At 39.4% G+C, this 16,014-nt stretch overlaps 1 protein-coding gene across 1 annotated transcript in view; it reads left to right on the top strand.

The window, feature by feature from the left end:
• The first annotated feature begins 50 nt into the window (after positions 1 to 50).
• The window catches only part of cdh19 (cadherin 19, type 2), a 187,679-nt gene continuing 171,715 nt past the window's right edge, over positions 51 to 16,014 (top strand). The window contains exons 1-2 of the mRNA XM_057323413.1: positions 51 to 572; positions 3,571 to 3,740. The gene's annotated coding sequence lies outside the window, so the exon portion shown is untranslated. The remainder of the gene's footprint in view (positions 573 to 3,570; positions 3,741 to 16,014) is intronic.

The following is a 16,014-nucleotide window of genomic DNA, read 5'->3' as shown; positions in this document are numbered from 1 at the left end:
TATTTCAAAAACAGGTAAGTATACTTATCGGGGTAAAGAATTGCAGTGAAGACAACAAGACTGAACAGGGAAGAACAAAAAGGTGCAAACTTAAATAGAATCCTGATGATGTGATGCAGGTGTGGACTAATCAAAAATGGTGGATGTGCGGTGCATGCTGGGAAACTGAGTTCAGAACTCCGGGGAGAGGGAACGGGTGAAGCGAGCTGGCGGTGACGACATGGAGGGCGTGGCCGGTGGTGCTGAAACCGTTACATCTCCGAAGTAAGACATGTTTTAATTTCACAATTGTTGATTAATACTAGTGAAAAACAAATTTAAACCTCTGACAGGAAATTTCGTTTTATCAGGTAAGACTCATTACTTCTCAACAAATAAATGGCTTTTACAAAAGTAAATGAGAGTAAAGTGCAAAAAAATGTTGCTTTAGGTTTAATTTCATTATATTTTTATTATTTTTAAGGCATACAGTATATATCACCGGTGGAGGTTAAGAGCAATGGCAACGGGACATAACACGGCACCGGAAGAGGACAAATAACTCTGTATAAAAAGACCAGCAATCACATTAAGTAAATATCTTCTATTTGAAGTGTTTTTATGTAATATTTATGCTTCTGTAGACTTAATTATTTATCTGTTGTGAATCATGCTCAATGCTATATGTTTTAAATAACTGTTATATAAAGTTAAGTATCTGAACTAACACTTTGTTGTTCATTTGAAAGTATTTAAACGTGTTTGTATACTGTTTTGAACACGATATGATATGTGGCTGTCGTTATGTTGCTGTCAATAAGTAGGTTTTATCTAAGGATGCACTGATACCACTTTTTCCTTTGCCAATCCGATTCCGATACCTGAATTCTGAGTATCGGTCGATACCAATCCTGATCTGATACTAGCACTGTTTTTTCTTGATCAACATAGAATTGCATATATTTTTATTTCCAGAGGTGGATAGTAGTTAAGTTAAATTGTTATGCTTTACAATGTAGTCTCATAAAGTACAGATACTTAAAAAATGTACTTGAGTAAAATACTACTATCTCTGTTAATTTAACAAAACCATCACCCTATAAAAGTCTCCAATGCAGAGTGAAACAGACTTGTTCATGCGCATTGCAGATGCATAATGATGCGTCCTGATGATGATCCTTCTTATGTTGCGGGGATCTTTGCTCCCCAAGTTCAAAACAGTTTTAACACAAAGAGAAGAGATATGTTATGTGTTTAACTCAAAGTGCATCGCATCCATCCAACAGTTAAAAAAGTTATTGTGTATGAATGACACACAACATAGACCACTTCCAGTGCTTTAATCTAATACACTCAGCGAGTACCTTCTCTGGCAAAATACATTTTAAGCAAAACCATAGGCGATTATCTATGCGATTATGAAGAATAATGAAAACATTGGAACGAGTAACGTCCTGACTGTTACTGGACACATGCATGCTGGATGGAGATTGACAGATGACAGCACCAGCGGAGATCAGAGTTTCTTAGTTATGCTATATTGGTTCAGTACCTTTTGAAGCTTAAGAGTAACATCCATGTCTGTCTGATACCCGATCCAACAAAAAAGACCCGTATCGGCCCCAATTCCGATCCAGAATATCAGATCGGTGCATCCCTAATATAAATGAAAAGTATTCAAACTCTGAGTCGGTGTCATTATATGTTATTTAAAAAGTCTCTAAAATAGTTATGGGCAAATAAGGACAAGTTAAATTAGTTGAACTGCATGTCCGCCCAAAAGAATATTAAATAAAATATTTAAATTACTAACTGGTTAGCAACAAATATTTTTTAATCCATTACGATGTCACTACGTGACCACGACTGTCAGATTACGTCACAAGGTTATATCGAGGTGACGAATCCGGGAATTTAACTTTTCCGGTTGCCACAACGCAAGTTTGGTCAAAAGAGGTTTTGGTCACGTATTTTGGCTAGCTAGGTACACTTTGGAGTATGGACTTTATGTACACACACGCATTCATTCATCCACAGGGTTTTGTTTGTCTTTATTGTAAATATTGTTGTAACAAGGTTCAATAAAAGGGAAGGAATGAGGCGGGAACCGGCGAACAATCACAAACGTTTAATCAAAATAAACAAACAATAATCTGGAAGTAAAAAACATAAACAAAAATTAACATGTCAGGGCCCGGTCCTCTCTCGCCGTATCCTCCTGTCGCTCGTCCTTTTATGCTTCCGATCTCCTCCGTGAGAGATGCGAGGCCGAGACTTATGATGCTGTGGGTTAAACTGCCATCAGGTTCATAATGCTATGGTGGTCGGGTCATAAGTCAAAGCGTTAAGATCTGGTTGATCGGACAATGTCCACGATAGTGGTCCAAGGGAGACATTTGTGGCTCATCCTTGCATAGTGACGATCAGAAGGCTCGCCTTCTAGATGCGCCCATCTCGCAAGCGGGGCTGTGTGGTGACACCGTGGAGGTTCTCCGTGGTGAAGAAGCAGAAGCCTGCCCCCCAGCAGCCCCGCCCCCCGTGGTGGCCTCCCTCTAACCGAGATGTCTTCCAGATTTTACAGCCCGTACTTCACAGTGGTCCAGTCGGACAGCACGACTGCCGTGGCGTACGTCAATCACCAAGGCAGCATACGCTCGGAACCCGCCGTGGTGCGGGAAGCAGACGGTGTTGTGGCTGTGTTCTGCATGGACGCAGCCACAACACGTGGCTGCGTAAAAAAATACTTTTTTACGTGACAGCAACACCCTGATCGCCATGTGCTTGCTGTGCGGACATGTCAGATCCACGAACGCTGTCTCAGCATGCTTGAGCCCCAAGCATTTGACACAGGATTTGTGCCCATCTGATTCAAGAACAAAGCGGTCACACCCAAGATTACAGCGGTGAGACATGTCAGTGACACATGCATGCTGTAGGAAATTCTCAACTCTTTCAGGAAAACTTGCCCTTTTAGACACTTATGGCTTTCCACCGAAATGCCCGAGGGGGGTCGTACCGAGAGGCCGAGTCCGCTGATCTGCATCGAATGGTCCAGTAGTACCGAGAGATAAGCGCTTTGCATATAAAGATGCTCAGCAGGTGCCGAAGAACAAAATGTGAATGAATGGACGCGCCATCTTCCTTTTATACTCATATGTACGGGGCGGAGACTGGCGCGTCATACCATTCGCCAATTTCATTGGCCTTTTGAAAAGAACAATCAGAGTGATAGGTTCTCAAGATCAAACCCCATCTGTCGGTTCGACACAACGCCGAGAGACCGTCAGAAAGCGAACTTGCATTAATCTAAATTGTGGTAATAGGTCTCCAGAAATACACTTAGATGTGTAGGCCATCATCTCCATGTTAACTGTCAGAAACATTCTTTTTCTCAAAGTCTCTAATAGCTGATTCTCAGATTCAGGCATGGAAAGTGCTAATGAATGCTTTATTGTTGCCTGTGGGGACAGAAAAAGAATTATAAGAAAATAGGAAAACGTGCATGGATAGTTGCTGGTCTGGGCTGTTTGCATGAGAGAGAATGATCTCAGTGTGGCTCACACAATACAAGCACTGTTTTCTGCCCTCCAGAATGTAAAAAGAAAAAAAGATAAGATGGGAGAAATGGGTGGTGGTAGCTGAGAAATGAACTATTGTGAGAGCTGTGAACATCAGCACTGCAGTTTGCAAACAGCTAAGCTGACTCCTGTAGAATATTTGATAGTGATTTTTGAAGAATTCCCAGAGGATTCAAGAAAAAGGTAAGCTCATTTAAAATAGACTAAATAAAAGTTTTTTTTATGTACCAGGACATATATGGATCGGTTTCACAGACTATAGGCTTAGTCCCAGACTAAAATGAATGTGTGACCTGTCTTAACTGAATATAACTTGCCCAGAAATATCTTAAAATATACAAGTGCCATTGTTTTGTCTCAAGATGCAGACCAGTAATGTATTCTTTGAAGGCATTTTTATAAAAGCGACATAAATATCTCACTTCAACTAAGGCATAGTCCTGGCTTTAGCTAAACCTTGTCTGTGAAACCGGGCCATATAGTGTCCAAAAGTGATGTCCAACTTTGGACAATTTACATTTTACTCTTTATTTAAACATTTACATAAATTGATAAAGAATTGTGAATACATATTGCATTGGTGTATTTACAGTAAAAAACACAAGATTATAGAAAAAAATTAGGACTATCGGCAAAAAACACAACACATGCAAAGATAAGAGAATGACTACAAAACATTACCGCAAGAGAGGATTAACAGATATTTATAAAATTGTAAAACAGATACAATTGTAATGTATCCCAGATAGCAGGAGAGCAGATGAAAACATTGAATCAATATTAAAATTGTTGATTTGTCAATGTTAATTACATTGAAGCAATATCACTTTTGCACCCACATTTAATGTTGAAAAATATTAACATTTGAATAGGGTTTACTGGTAACGCTTTAGATTACGGCCCGCAATGTATCGCATAATTAAGCAGCATTTACAGCGTAAGTAATTGTAACAATAATGTACCTCTACAGTACATGTCTGTAGATAAAGCGGAACAATATGTAAAATTTGGGGAATAAAGGGGTAAGAGTTGGGAAAATTAAAAAATATATTTATGAGGGAACTGCATGCCATATTAACTCAAAATATCAACATTGATTTTGTGCGTTACACATTAAAACTCATTAAAATAACTCATAATTAAAAGAAATGATTTGTGACCAACAATCCTAAAATCAATAAAATAAAAATTAATCCTAAAGTCAAAACTCAAAAGTCAAATTTACAGTTGACAGACTGCGTGCTTCATTCTTGCTGTCACATAATTTCCCCTTATTTCGTGTTTGCTATAATAATGAAATAAGAACCTCGTAATTAATTAATATCCAAAGTAGCTTATTTATGGGTACATTGCAATTACAAAAATGTAGTGTGTGTTCACGCTAAGACTGATGTATAGCAAACTGCAGGTCATGCATACCATGTAATATTAAAACAGTTACCCCTTAGTTTTAAAATACTTAAAGTATAAAGGTTTTTTTCAATTTTCTGACTTCTTCCCCAAACTCTGCATATTGTTCTCCTTTACCTACCGATATGTAGCCTACTGTAGACGTACATTATTGTTACAATTAGTTACACTGTAAATTCTGTTTAACTATGCAGTACGTTGCGGGCCGTAATCTAAAGCCTTACCGGTTTGCTTTAGTTGAGCTCTAGTCTTAATCTAGCCCATAAAGCACACTAAACCTACGCTATCTTGAATACCGCTTCAGTGTGGTATTCAGTGCTAAGTGGATCCCATCATGCATCACATTCCAGATATAAATAATGAGACTTTTTGCCCGGGTCTCATGAGATGTTGTGCAAAATTTTCTTGTATGTCTTTAGGCTATACTATGTTTGGCTAACATGTGTTTTTCTTTCCATTCATTTTGTAAAGCTGCTCAATCCAATACATATAAAGCACTATACAATAAATCTTACTTGACTTGACTATTTAATTAGATATGACATAATTTTGTAGTGAAACGTAAAGTGTTGCACATTTTATTGGTGAAAACTCCAGAGAAAGGTTATGTATTTTGTAAAACTGCTTTTTATCACATAATTAGAAACACCACATGCATTAAACGTTTGCACTTACTAAGTGTGTCCCATCAGTTTAGAAATACAACATGCTCACTTGGGATCTTCACGCCCACTAGAACACTTGGGACAAATACAGGAAATACGTCAAGTGGTCAAGTACATAGACTGCAGGTGTGGGTATTTGGACAGCATCCCAGCATGAATTGTGTCATGAATACATGTACTACTGTTTTCCTTTTTGCATTTGTCTTGTCTTAATTGTTAAGATTCATACTCTGATTCTTGTTTTTTGCATTTGACTGTTGACTTCTGTCATTGGAACTTTTTTATTTGCTCCTTAACAACTGATTAACACTACATTAGAGAAGAAAAAATAAGAAAGTTGAAAACAGACAAGGCACAAGTTCTTCCAATATTGTAACCATATATAGAAAACCAATATTAAAGTTTGCTGTAATAGATGTGCTTCTAAACACCCTATTACAACAGGCTACAAACACTGTTGTATTAACTCACAAGTCAAGATGTCAACTTAAGGAAACACTAAACACGATCTCATGCAGTGTGAAAACTCTATAATAGAGCGATGCGATTGTGAGATGCAATAACGCGCTGGGATAAAAAACAATAGATCTGAAGCCTTTTACCTTGCGTGTGATCAATTGCGCCGCGAGAAAGCGACAATTCTTTTTGTCCAGTGTGTGGATTTTTCCCCTGTCGCCCTGAAGTGAAATGCGGCATCCAATTAGATTTGAGCTTTCCATAATGTGCCAGCAGCCGCTGATGACAATCAACAAAAGAAACAGCATGCATTGCAGCATGAAGTTGAGTCATGGATGAGTTTTGTACTATGATGTTACCCAGCATGCATTGTTGCATAGCGTTTGTTGTTTGTCACCATATTTGAGATTCATACACTAATTCTTGATGTCTGTATGATTCTAAACTCTGCTGTCCTTTTTTTGCATTCTGTAGTGATGGTAAAATGAAGCCTCGAATGAAGCACAGAGACTTTCCCTGATTGTTTCGAGATATAATAAATTAATTTACCCATTCAAGTGTGGCAATAAATTCAAATATGAGTTTAATATTCATACGATTCGATGCTGTATGTTGTACAGAATAATATTCACACGCCCATAATCACACACACACACACACACACACACACACACACACACACACACACACGCACACACACACACACACACACACACACACATACATACAATACTGTCATGAAACACTCGGGAGAGAACCCAGTTGCAGGCAGCAGGGAATTATGGGGTTAATAAATGAGATTTATTAATAAAACACAAAACAAGGACCCACGGGGGATAAAACAATAATACAGTAAACAGGAACACAGACTGACTACACTAAACTAACAGAGACTATACAACACTTGGTAAGACTACAACAGAACTAATACTCAACTAGACTTATAAGTCAGAATAATCACAAACAGGAACACGAGCGTGGGTAACAGTAAATGGCAACGAACAAGGCACAGGGGTATATCCACAGACAAGCACGAGAATGAAACACACACAATGACCGAACACAGGACAATGAAACATGAGGGCTATATAAAGGGGAGCAAATCAAGAGGGAACAGGTGCGGGACATGAACTAATAAACAAGCAATAACAAGATGAAAGGGCGGGAACAGAGAGACCTGGGGAGAGAGAGTATGACGGACCAAAACTGTCTCTCTCCACATGAAACAAGGGATCCTGCCAAGATTCTGCCACAAGACCAAGAAATACCTGACATGATCAGGCAGAATCATGACACAATACTATCTATACAGTATTATGTGGGACTAAAATGTGAATAAAGCAAAGAACTCGTAATAAAAGCTCTGGGGTTCGAATGTTCTGACATGCTAAGCGAAACTCAAATGAGCAGAAAGTGAAGCTTCATATTTGTCATTGGTCACGTGATTTCTACGTTAACAACACAAGCTTCGAATCACGGCTTCACCTGGCACGCCCATTTTGCTCGACACAAGATTCGAAGCCTCGGTTCAAATGTCACACCACTAGCATTCTGTTTTCACAAATCTTTTTAGACATCAAAATGTAATTAAACTCCCTCACAACATAATATTCTTTCAGGATCAACACACAATCCAGATGAAATCATTAAATCAAGTTAAAAAGTGATGTCTATTTTTAGAACTAACACTATTTGATTAGATACACATTTGCATGAGCATAACAAATGTACTTTAAAAGCAGACATGTACAGCACACCTAATGCACACCACTCTGATGGTGGCTTCCAAATGAGTTACTTTCAATAAAACAAATTGTAACAATGTTCGTATAAACGGGAAGAAGGAGGCGGGAACCGGCGAACATATAATAAACAAACAACTAAACAAAAGTAAAGTGCAGACAGCTCCCTCACAGCCGACTGCTGGCCACACAAACATAATAAAACATAATATAAACTCCAGACCCGGTCCTCTCTCCCCTTCATGGTTGTCGCTCCTCCTTTTATGCTTCTGGAGCTCCTCCGTGAGAGATGCGAGACTGGTGCAACGCGCAGCGGCTTCGCGCCGTTCCCTCACGGCCCTCATCCCGCTCTGCTTGTCACACAAATATTAAGTGCCATGTGCATGTTAAGGGTTAAAATACAAAATAGTATTTCAAATTTGTATTTTAAATAAACATACAAATACTGCCTATCTCTGTCATTAACTGTATAATCACAGTGCAGTACTGCCCTGACTTCCACTGTGAAAGTCATGCAACTAGTAGCCAGTAATATCCTGTAAAGTCACAGTACAGTACTGGCCTTTACACTTAAATAATTAGACTGTAATTTCCTGTAAAATCACACTGCATTTTTAATGTGGGTTGCTTGATTGTTGTAAAAGCACAATGCTGTGCTGTCTCGTCACAAGAATTTCCGAAAGTAATGCAACTAGTAGGCAATAATATCCTGTAAACTAAATCACAGTATTGTACTGACACATTCCAGGTTTCTTACAGTGATTTCCTGTAAAATCACGGTGTAATTTTTAACAGTGTGAGATGGGTTGGTGTTCATATAACTGCATACACACTATAATGTAACGTACACAGCAAAACCCCCATTGTTAAATTAACACTCTCAGTAATTAAATAATTCCAGTTACAGTAAGACCACGTGTTCATCTGTTATTTACAGGTGATGTTCATCTAAAGCTGTGAAAATTTCCTGATAAGGTGCATTAAACAGAGCCGCTTATTTGTTTGAATTGTGTTTGTCATTGTCATTGTGCTTTTTTCTGTGTGACGTTAATCAATGGTGCACTGTTAATTTACTTAGTTTTAGTCTATTTTGCGAGTGAAACTCGTTTTCTGTCTGCATTGAGTCCATATAACTAGATGCGGACTCGTGGACGTGGAATCCTGTTATTTAAACATTTAGACATTTAACCATCTGGCTGTTCTGCATGTGAAAGAACTGCACAGTTTGACATGCTACACGCATGATGCTCATGGATTTGTCTGCGTCTGCGCTGTAATAGGACATAAACACATGAACTTCATCTCCAGAGTTGCTCTGAGAGTTTATTTCACAAACATTTTACTGTTTGGGTGAAGCTATTGTCAAGCACACATTATGCGTCTTCCGATGACCTCCCAAAATAATAGTCTGGTTAACCTGAACACTAATGTAATGTAACAATAGTATTTGCTATAGAAAATTGTAGAGCCCATGTAGTAAGTTTATAAACTAGTAAATACTGTAGCATACTATAGTAAGGCTCAAAAACACTATAGTATCTTGGAATTTTACTGCAGTTTACTATAGTAAATACTACGTATAGTACTACACTATTTTTATGTTAAGAAATATATTACTATTTAATAGTGAAAAATAAAAACAGAACTTTGAAAAATGTGTACTAATTTAGGTAAACTAAATGCATCATGCATAAGCTGAAGTTAGTTGTTTATCTTTGAAATTATTCTTTCTATTTTTATTTATGTTTTTTATTTATATATTTGTAATATATTGCATTTTGAATGCATTATGGCAATTGTGACGTGCCGGTGGATGTGGTGGGATCCCACCCCGAAGGGGTGGGATCTCTTGTATGGAGAATTCGAGACACCTGGGAAGGACTTTAAAAGGTGGGAGCTTCCCGAAGAGAGGAGAGCATTTTGTCTGTTGCCCCTTTGTTTTGTTTTGTTTAATTACTTTGTTTATGGATTAGCTTACTTGTTTACTTATAGTTTGGTTTATGATTATTATGTTTTATTTTGTATAATAAACCTTTTTTTTACGTTAACTTGTGCTCGTAGTCTCCCTTATTTGCCACTGCTTTGAGCTGGCCGTGACAAATATGGGGGCTCGTCGATTCATTATAATTGAGAACACCGGGTTTTCATTATCTTGTTTGGTGAGTAAGTAGTATATTTTTTCGATTGGTATTACGATTGAAAAGTTAGAGGAAATGTTTGTAGAATTTTGTGTCCGTTGTTTGTTTGTTGGAATTTACATCAAGTTCAACGACTGGTGAGCTATAACTGAATTTAATACTGACTGAATAGGCTTATAGGAATTTATCAGTGTTTATTCGGGTTTGTTAGGTTTTGATCATTTGTAGGGATAACAGAAATGTAAATCATGACTTCCAATATTGAAGAGTTTATTCGAAATACATCGGAGGATCTTTTAAGTGAGTGTTCGAAAGATCAGTTGTTAGCGCTAGCAAGCCATTATCATGTTGGTCTTTCTATTGCTGATAAACGATTAAAGGAAAGTTTAAAATCAATTTTGATATCTGCTTTAGTAGACCAGAAGGTTCTTAAATCAGAACCAACAACATCTATATCTCAGGGTAGCAGGATGTCTTTGACTTTCGAGCAACAGAAAAAATTACTTTTGTTAGAGATGAAGTCTAAGGAAAAGATTGAGGAGAAAAAAATAGAGGCTAAATATGATAATGAAAAAAAGAGGATAAATCTTGAGCGTTATAAACTGGATTTGATTAATGAAGGGAAAATTTCAAAAGAAGCCAAAAGATTATCTATTGAAGGTAGTGAACATGAGTGTATAGATTTTGATGTGGCTACGAATTTAAGATTGGTGCCTAAATTTGACGAACGGGAAATTGAAACATTTTTCTCTTTGTTTGAGCGACTAGTTATGCTAGGGGTTGGTTGGATTCAGCGCGCATCTTGTTATTGCAGTGTGTTCTCACGGGGAGAGCTCAGGAGGTTTTTTCCTCTTTAAATGATCAGGATTCGGGAAATTATGAATGCGTGAAAGCAACTATTTTGAAGGCTTATGAATTGGTGCCAGAGGCATATAGACAGCGGTTTAGAGGTTGGCAAAAAACGGAAAGGCAAACATATGTGGAATTTATGAGAGAAATTCAAACCCATTTTAATCGCTGGTATTCTGCCTCTGACATTAAAAATTTTGATGAATTAAAAGAGGTGATAGTATTAGAACAATTTAAGAACTCAATACCAGCTCGTACTGCTACTTTTGTGGCTGAAGGAAAATCTCGTACAGTTTACGATGCGGCAATCTTAGCCGATGAATATGCCTTAATTCACAAAAACCAGTTTGGACAAAGATTTGTCAGAGAAGTTGGACGAGAAAACGATTGGGTTGTAAGTGATAAAAATATGGATAGTTCCAGCTTCTCTAGGGGGAAAAATTTGCTCCAAGGTGGGAAAAGTGAATTGACAGATGTTTGTCATTACTGCCAGGGTAAGGGCCATTGGAAAAATAATTGTCCAATGTTGAAAGCTAAAGCTCATTATCTGGGAGGTAATGAAAGGACCAAAAGCTCTGCTTTTGGAGCAAAGCCGGTAGGATTGATGACATCTGTTCAATCATCAGGTGAAAGGACTGTAGAAGATGATGGTAAAACTGTGGATTCTAGTTTTTTCCCTTTTGTTACAGAAGGTTATGTTTCATTAAGAGACTCTAAAGAAAGAAGACTAGTAAAAATCCTTCGAGACACTGGTGTAACAGAATCTTTTATTTCTGAAAATGTTTTGCCTTTTTCCAGAGAATCATACACTGGTGACAATGTTTTGATTAGAGGAATAGGACTGTCAGTTGTATCTGTTCCTTTACATAAAGTGTTGATGGCGTCTGATTTGGTGCAGGGTGAGGTCACACTGGGAGTACGACCCCGTTTACCTGTTGAAGGGGTAGACATTATTCTTGGAAACAATTTAGCTGGGAGTAGGGTATGGTCTGAAGATCCGCCAGCTTTGGTTGTCTCTCCTTTATCTGTTACAGACATGTGCAATGAAAGTGCCCAGACTTTTCCAGAAGTGTTTGTTTCTTCTGTGGTGACTCGTGCTGGGAGTAAGTCTTTACCTGTGATTCAGGCAGATATTAAAGAAGGAAAAACCTGGATTGAAATACCTTCTGTTCTAACTATTTCTCTTGGTGAACTAGTGAAGGAGCAACAAGCAGATGTATCACTTGTTGATTTATTTGACAGAGTCCTTCCTCTACGGTTGTGGAAAGAGACACCTTCGGGATATTTCTTAGATGGGGAAGTTTTGGTCAGAAAGTGGGTCCCTCATGGTAAAGATTTTATTGGAGACCAAATTGTTCAAATTGTTGTGCCAAGAAATTTCTGTGATCTTATTTTGAAGACCGCTCATGATTCCTCAGGGCACCTGGGTGTAAAAAAGACCTATCAATTAATTTTGAAGAGTTTTTTCTGGCCTAAACTCAAACGTGATGTGTCTGTATTCATTAAAACCTGCCACATTTGTCAATTGACTGGCAAGCAGAATCAGACTTTAAAACCTGCACCACTCCAGCCAATTCCAGTGGAACACCAACCATTTGAATATTTGATCGTGGATTGTGTGGGCCCCTTGCCTAAGTCTAAAGCAGGGAGTATGTATTTACTTACAGTAATGTGTCAGGCAACCAGGTTTCCGGCAGCCTATCCTTTAAGTTCTATTACTGCAAAGGCAGTGTTAAAAGCTTTAACGAAATTTATTTCTTTGTTCTGGAGTCCTATGGTCTTACAAACAGATCAAGGATCAAACTTTACTTCTAAATTTTTTGCTCAAATATTGCAGAAATTGCATATTAAACATCAGAAAGCTAGTGCTTACCATGATCAAAGTCAGGGGGTGCTAGAGCGCTTTCATCAGACGCTGAAGTCTCTGTTGCGGTCGTTTTGTACACATCTGAAGGGTGACTGGGAAGCCGGTTTACCCTGGCTTCTTATGGCCGCTAGGGAGGCTTCTCAGGAAAGCACAGGATTTAGTCCAAATGAGCTGGTGTTTGGGCATTCTGTGCGTAGTCCAATGTTCCTTCTGTCGGAGGAGTTGAAAGATGTTGATCCACCGGACAATCTGATGAGTTATGTAAGTGATTTTCGAAGGAGACTGATTCAATCCTGTGCGCAGGCTAAAGTGAATTTGGCGCATTCACAGGGTAGAATGAAGCGGTTATTTGACCGTCGAACAGAAGTTCGAGTGTTTCAACCTGGTGATCAGGTGCTTCCTTTAATACCAGTGGTGGGTTCTCCTTTTCAAGCAAAGTTTGTTGGTCCGTATACTGTGTTACGTCAGGTTTCAGGGTTGAATTATTTAATTGAAACTCCTGATAGGAGAAAAAAAAACGTGTTTGTCATGTCAATCTTTTGAAACCTTATTATACACGTAATGTTGTTGACAGTGCCACCTTTGATTTGTCGGTTGGGGATCCAGAGGGTTCTTATGTGAAACCTGTACTTTTGGCTGGTTCAGAGGATATAGTAACTTTGGACTTTGTTCCGTCTGGATATGTTTCTGATGAGGAGCTGTATCCTGATGAATCTGTTACCCAAGGCTGTTTAAAAAACACTGAATTCCTTGGGAATTTGAGTGTTATGCTGGGGCACCTTCCCAAAGAACATTGTTCTGATATGACTCTTTCAATTAATGCGTATGTGTGTCTTTTTTCAGATACTCCTTCGCAGACCAATTTAATTGAACATGATATTGATGTGGGGGACTCTAAACCTGTTCGTCAGCATTATTATCGTGTGTCTATGGATAAACGACGTAAGTTGGAGACAGAGGTTGAGTATTTACTGAAAAATGGGTTAGCTGAGCCTTCTTTTTCCAGTTGGGCATCTCCGTGCATACTGGTTAATAAAGCTGATGGCACTTCTAGGTTTTGCACAGACTATAGAAAAGTAAACGTGCTAACTAAACCTGACTCATTTCCTTTGCCACGAATTGAGGATTGCATTGACTAAGTAGGATCTGCCACCTATGTTAGCAAATTTGATTTGCTTAAAGGCTATTGGCAGGTGCCATTAACAGCTAGAGCCCAAGAAATCTCTGCATTTGTAATTCCATCAGGCTTATTTTCGTATAAGGTGATGAGTTTTGGTTTGAGGAATGTCCCAGCTACATTTCAGCGTTTAATGAATCGTGTGATTGCAGGTTTGAAGGGTTGTGCTGTCTATTTGGATGACGTAGTTGTTTTTAGTGACACTTGGTCAGAACATCTAAATAGAATTAGAGCCCTATTTGATTGTCTGGTTGCAGCTAACATTACTGTTAATCTGAGTAAGTGTGAGTTTGCAAAAGCTACTGTCACCTATCTTGGGAAAGTTGTAGGCCAAGGTTCTGTACGTCCTGTTAGAGTAAAAGTCTCCGCAATTGATCAGTTTCCTTCCCCAACTACAAAAAAAGAGTTGATGAGGTTTCTTGGGATGGTGGGGTTTTATAGGGGGTTTTGCAAAAAAATTTCAACTGTGGCTGCTCCTCTTACCAATCTGTTGCGAGGTAATGTAAAATTTGATTGGAGTTCTGGGTGCCAGAGAGCATTTGAGGATGTTAAATCTCTACTGACGGTATCGCCAGTTTTGGTTGCGCCCAGGTTGGATAAACCCTTCAAATTGCAGGTTGATGCAAGTAATGTAGGAGCTGGAGCTGTTCTATTGCAGACTTCGGAAGATGGGGTGGATTGTGTGGTTGGGTATTTCTCCCGAAAGTTTAGTTCTTATCAACTTAACTATTCGGTTATTGAGAAGGAAGCCCTAGCTCTGATTTGGGCAATGCAACACTTTGAGGTTTACGTGGGTTCAGGTGGAGGTTCATTGGTGGTCTATACAGATCACAATCCTCTAACGTTTCTTCATTCTTTGCAGAACCCAAATCAGAGACTCATGAGGTGGTGTATTTTTCTACAAGGGTATACTCTTAATATAAGACAGATTAAAGGTACAGACAACGTGATTGCGGATGCTCTTTCACGAGTTTACTAAGGTTTATGATGATGTGTTTCCTGTGTTTTCTGTCTTGCTCTCCACTTTTGTCTCTTCTCCTAGGTGCCGATGTTGATGAGTCTTATTGGGGAACAAGTTGTGTTGGAGGGACACAGTGAAAATTATTTTGGGAGCCTATGAATGTGGGGTTTTCTGTGTACATCCCAGTTTAGTTAGAGGGCATGTGTTTTTTTTTGTTTTGGGTGGTAACCCTGAGTGGGGGTACACTTCAGTATTCGACAGCAATCAGGGTTACAGGATTGTTGAAGATGCTGATTTCAGTGTTTAAAGTCGCCCCGAGCTCGGCAAGCCACTGAAGACTAGATAGGATTTATTTAGATTATAATGTTAGTTAGGAGGTTGGGATGTACACTGTTGGACTCTTGGTTATATTTATTTTGTGTGTGTAAGGGTTTTTTTTAAGGGGGGTGTGTGAGAGCCGGTGGAACCTGGCCCCTCTCAGGGGGAGTTATTCAAAGCACCAGCTCTGAGAACAAGTCCGGTTGAGCCAGTAAGGTGCAACTATGACCACTTGAGCTCCTCTTGCCTGACCATGCCACGGGTCCATGCATGAGCGATCACTGGAGAAGGGTGGGTACTTCGCTTGTTCCACGGCAGATGTGGCTAAGGGAACTAGTAAATGGACCAATCCCAGTCAATATATAGATTCATGGTCACAGGTAGAGAAGGGCTCGTAACCTGAATTGGACGCCAAATTCCTCCTCACTCTTATTATATGGGACTTTATTCCTTTCGGATGTTTATGGCCGTTTCCGAGAGGCATCTACGACACCACAAGGGTGTCAAAGTGGGGCTGACTCGTCCGATGCTTCCGCCATCACGCTCCACAAGCTCGTCCCGACCGCCTAACTCTGCCATAGTCTTCCTCACGTCCGCAGCGCGACATAGAGTTGGTAGTTTGCTGCCCCTTGCTGCCTATTCGTGGCCGACATCCAAAAGATGCCAAAAGTCTCGCTCGCAGCCCTTGCGTCCTGCAGCACTTGCCTATAGTGGTAGTTTGCAGTCCCTTGCGCCTATTCGTGGCGCAACATCCAAAAGATGCAAAACGTCTTGCTCAGCCGCCATTCTTTCTTTTTTCTCTCCCTCACGGCCGTGGCGCCCCCCTAGAGGAGCCGGGCGTCCTTCGTGACCTTCTCTTCGTGCTTAGGGGTAG

This window comes from Triplophysa rosa, linkage group LG23 (assembly GCF_024868665.1).
Source record: "Triplophysa rosa linkage group LG23, Trosa_1v2, whole genome shotgun sequence".
Classification (NCBI taxonomy): domain Eukaryota; kingdom Metazoa; phylum Chordata; class Actinopteri; order Cypriniformes; family Nemacheilidae; genus Triplophysa; species Triplophysa rosa.
The sequence above is the reverse complement of the archived record's forward strand: the minus strand, read 5'-3'. Positions and strand labels throughout refer to the sequence as shown.